The following is a 5264-nucleotide window of genomic DNA, read 5'->3' as shown; positions in this document are numbered from 1 at the left end:
AGAATGAACCATGCTTGCGCAGAACACGTACGTTGACAGGTGTGTGATCGAGCCGGGCACGTGGATGGGGCGTGCATGCGCAGCTGTGCACAACACCTGGCGTTACGCGCTACCAGAGCTGTGGGTGAGAAAACGCAGGGGACCCAGAAAACGCCGAGGGACCTCACATTGTACGGGGGGCCTGGGGGAAGCTTATTTTTATCCTGTGTTCAAGGTCCCTTTAAACAGACAGGACAAACCAGTCTTCTAAGCAAAGCACTTGTGACCGGGCATCTGCTTGATGTGACTGCAAGAGTGTAACTAGGGGAGATCTTTGAAGGGCTCCACCCCACACTTAATGGCTCCCCACTACCCCTTCCCTTCAGTATAAAAGTCTACCACTGACTGTAACCACTTTTACCCTTAGGGGCCTTTCATACTAATGTGGTGCGGTGGGTCATTTTACTGCACCTCACCGCTATGCTATTGAAAGCCTATGGGCATTTTCATACAGCAAGTGGTGCGGTGCACCGGAAGTCAACGATCTACCGCAAGCGAATACCGACGTTGCTGCGCAACCTCTGCAATGACCTGCGACGGACTGGAAGTCATGTTAGTCCATGGCGACGCAGGAATTTAAAAAACGATGCCAGTGGTGGTGCGCATGCAGAGAAGCGTATTTTTACAATGCGCTTCCGTGCACTTCCGTATTTTGTTTGGATGTGCGCCAGATGGGGATTGCCGCAGGCCTGTTTTTGGCGGTGCCATGCAGCCCCCCATCACACAACATTACATTTCTGACAAAATTTATCTTATTTTTCCTACCCTCCAATATACAATATTTTAATTGAGAAAAATGACAAATCAAAAATTCTCTTGATTTTTTCACACCCACGATTGTTTTAATCAAATTGGAGTAAAATCAAACTGAAAAATTGTAACATGTGTGGCCACCGTTACTCTTTCACTATATGGGTGGCCCTTGGGCCCCTCTTGGTGACAGCGGTTCCTCCTTCTTTCAGTGTTGTCCCCGAATCTTCTTTTCTTTTCTTCTCTCCTCTTTTTGTACCTCTTCTCTCTCTCACACTCCTCCTTTAGTATTGTCTTCTATTCTTGACTTTATCTTTTTTTCTTTGCTTTTTTTCTTAGTACCGGTAACTACCTAGACTTTGCAAGTACACTCTCAGGTTAGGAAATGTTGCTTGCTACTCAGATTATTTTTGAACAACATTATAGGGAAAGTCTCAGGTGTGTGTTCAGTATCATGCAGAGGAGGAAACAAATAGGAGAAGTATTGTGTGACTGAGGTTCAGGGGGGGAGTAGAGGATTCATCATGAGAGTGGGGTACAGAGTGCATGCTGGGGATGTACTGTGTGTGTAAAACTTATAGTTGAAGGTTATCATCAAGTTTTTTCTATGTTGGGGCTATTTTTGGACTATATATATATATATATATGTATATATATATATATATATATACTGGCTGAATTGATTTTACTGCTTAGCTGTTTGTAGGGAATGGGGATGGTTGTTTTATGGGGGGCAGGCTGTCTGCAATCTGGGAAAGACTATACGCTATCCTATCGCCATTACAGATAAGAGCTGGTCAGTGAGATAGATATTTCCGCCTTGCATGCGAATTTAATGCAAACTGTGTGACCAATCAAAACATTTTAAGTACATTTGATTGTCCCAGTTCTAAACAGCAGACAGTTTGTATGAAATTTGCATGCAAGACAAAATGATTACCATCTCACTGACCATTTCTACTCGAGATGGTGAGTGAGATGATGATAGTTTGGAATTGATGCACATGTTAAAGTGGCCATTAATGATAGAATCCTGTGACCAATCGGTTGAAACCGGTAATCGAAAGTGATCAGTCACGCCCATTAACGGCCAAATTCTCACTAATCAATTTGATCAGATTAATAGAATTGATCCATTCTTCAGATAGAATCCATTGATCTGATCAGATTGGTTAGCGTGAACTTGGCCTTTAATGGGCACAACCGATTATTTCCAATCGATTACCATGGCAATAAGAAACTATTAGTTGGCTTCAGGACTGTATTGCTAATGGCCACCTTTGTGCAACTAAGAACTGGGCCTGAAAAAAAAGTTATTATACAGTATTTGATTTTTCTATTATTAACCCTTTGAGGACTGGACTTGGACTCTGGCTACTTAGGGATCAGAGACCTTTTTTGAGGGGAAAAACTGTGCTGTGATCACTGAATTGAGCGCACCCCACAGCGGAGCTCCGTCAGCGTATCAGGAACCGCGAGAGCGGCGGGACCGTGCGGTGAGAGTAGTTAAAATTACACCCTGGCTGGAATAACAGGCCATAAATGCTGTAAATTTGCATAAAACTGGCATAATCTCAAAAGGATTTGCATCTCATTGATTATCTCTTAGGCCTGAGACCCACTAGCAATACGTTACTAAGCCATTACTAAGCAGTTGTGATTTGAAAAGCTCTTGCTAATGTACTGCTATGGGTGTGAGCCCACTTGAGCGATGTGATCTTATAAAAATCTCCCCTAGCATTCCATTAGCAAGAGGTTTTTAAAATCACTAGAGCTTAGAAAAGGCTGCTTAGTGGGTGTGAGCCCTTATTGCTATGCATGTGAGCAGGTGTTCCCAAAGGGGCGCAGTTTCAGTGCTTGCACCATCTTCCCTAGATACGTCACTGGTCACATTAATACTTCCTACTGTGAGTGGCTATATAGGCAAAAATACAGCATAGTGCATTTCACTCTAGGACATACAGTATGTACCTCTTATAATTTTCATGTCATATATATACATATCTATCAATATATATATATATATATATATATATATATATATATATATATATATATATATATATATGTATATATATATATATATATATATATATATATATATATATATATATATATATATATATATATATATATACATATACGTGTGTGTGTGTGTGTGTGTGTGTGTGTGTGTGTGTGTGTGTGTGTGTGTGTGTGTGTGTGTGTGTGTGTGTGTGTGTGTGTGTTTTACATGTAAAGGTTTTCATGGTAGTGACCCTTTGATATAATAAACATACACCCACCTCAGAAATGTGAAAGCAAATCTAGAGATCTCTATCGCTGTCTACAGTGGTTATCATCTGCCAAGCAAACATACCAGGAAAAAAAAATCACAGGATCTAATGTATAATAACTGCTGCACACATCATTGGAGCAGCTGGCCAGAGCAACCAATATGTTTTTTAACTGGTTGCCCTTTGCAACGGCTTCACATTTCCTCTGCCTCCTCTTGTGCCACTTTTAATAAATCAGCATGTATTTAATAGATTTACCTGTAACAACCAGTACATAAGACCTGGCAGAGGGACACCTGAGTAGCAAGGATGTATTAGGGATGGAATGAGACTCAATAGGACTTAACCCTCTAGAAAAAGGATAGGTTGGACCTCAATATGGCTTAACCCTCTAGAGAAAGGATAGGTGGGACCATGAACAGACTGCAACCATCATTTTACAAAGACCAAATTTGCCACTATAAAATATCTGTAAGGGCCTGGGCCTACTAACACAGTTGTGTCCGCTTTTCAGCTACACATCAATGTTACAGATGCTGGAAAGCGGACAGAAGCAGACACAAGTGCGTTAGTGGGCTCAGGCCTTCAGCCTCCCATAACCAAAATTTCTGCTTACCTGAAGGCCATCGCTGTAATACGATCTAGCAAGATGGCAGAAGTCCTAGAAGATAGTAATATGTTAGCGGCAGTGAGCTGTGTGTGTGTGTTTGTGTATACCTACCGGTATGTGTGCAAACGCACAGATGTGTGAGCTCGCACGTGCACGCGCTTGCTCCTCCCTGTGTGTCTGTCTCTCTCCTAGTGTGTGTTTGTCTGCTTTTTTATAAGTGAAAGCTAAAATAAATCGCAGTGAAAGCTGGAAAAATCTATCCTAGTGAGGAGTCCTCCAAATCCCTGGCTTCTTCCTCGCTGGCAATTCTCCAACTGCCATAACTGTCAGTCACCTGCTGGTCAGGTGCTATAGCTGTCCTCACGGCAAAGTCTCACGTCAAAGCTGTTGCTTGCTGTGTGTCTGCCTAGCTTAGATAGCTTTCAGGTAGAAAGATGGATAGGTAAAAAGATGAATATATAGATAGATAGATAGATAGATAGATAGATAGATAGATAGATAGATGTGTAAATGATAATAATAGCTGTAAAATGAATTAAGAGCATAGATGATGAGGATAGTTTTGTAGTTTAATTAGGTGATATTTATGGTACCATGGCAAATTATTCGGGTGTTTGCTGAAACTGTGGATTACCAGTAAGGCCTCGTTCACACTAGGTACGTTTTTGTGCGCTTTTCAGAACGCATTGCGCTGTGCGTTCTGCAAGGTATTGATTTACCCATGTAATTAATGTGCCTTATGTACATCTATGCACTGTGCTGAGCTGCGTTACAAAAACGTTGTGTTGCATGCATTTCTGTGTGTTGAGCTGAAAAGCAAAAACAAATCTTTATTGACAACTGTTACAATAAGCAAAACATGTTTAAAAAAGCGCACTGAAACACGCACTGAAACGCGCACAAAAGCTTGTGTTTTTTATCATGTGTTTTTCAACATTTCTGAACGCACTCAATGTGGAAAAGGCCTTACTGAATCTGATAATCTATATATAAAAAATCGGATGTTTGTGTGTGTGTGTATGAATTGCCATTACTCGAAAACGCCTTGACCAATTTCATTAAACTTTGTATACATATGCCTTACTACCTGAGAAGATATGTTCTGGGGGTCTTGCTTCTACCCAGTACACCTGAGTGGAACCACAAATAACCAATCAAATTACACCCATTCACATCAATGTAAAAAATTACTAATTTAAAGCCAGAGTCCCAAAACTTAGCACAGATGGTCACTTGGTGACCGAGGTGAAAAATTTCAGGGAAATTTCAGCAATTCATTTTCAACAGGAAAATGTAAACTGCACATATTCTTGCACTGCTAATGGCAGGGTTCTCAATACTTGGCACAGTTGGGCAATGGGTGACTAGGATTAATATTCAGGAAAGTGGGTGGAGCCTACAAAATCCAATCAATATTCACTAATTAATTTTTTAAAGAGAATATTTAAATTGCAGCCATTCTTACACTGGTAACGACAAAGGACTAAAACCTGCTACAGTCGTTCATTGGGTGATTGGAGTTCAAATTCAGAAAAGGGGTGGAGCAACAAACAGGCAATCAGATTGATGTCATTGATTTTGATGAAAAG

General features: G+C 40.9%; 1 long non-coding RNA gene across 2 annotated transcripts; it reads right to left on the bottom strand.

The window, feature by feature from the left end:
* Positions 1 to 850: 850 nt before the first annotated feature.
* LOC137556104 (uncharacterized) lies at positions 851 to 3981 on the bottom strand. Of its 2 annotated transcripts, none has more exons than XR_011028776.1 (2): positions 3682 to 3981; positions 851 to 1146 (listed from the first exon to the last, which is right to left on the bottom strand). It is a non-coding gene; the product is annotated as an uncharacterized lncRNA (long non-coding RNA). The 2 variants fall into 2 exon arrangements; XR_011028770.1 differs by having other exon boundaries at positions 851 to 1141.
* Positions 3982 to 5264: the final 1283 nt, after the last annotated feature.

This window comes from Hyperolius riggenbachi, chromosome 1, assembly GCF_040937935.1.
Source record: "Hyperolius riggenbachi isolate aHypRig1 chromosome 1, aHypRig1.pri, whole genome shotgun sequence".
Lineage (NCBI taxonomy): Eukaryota > Metazoa > Chordata > Amphibia > Anura > Hyperoliidae > Hyperolius > Hyperolius riggenbachi.
Note: the sequence above shows the minus strand (reverse complement) of the source record. Positions and strands in the feature narration are given on the sequence as shown.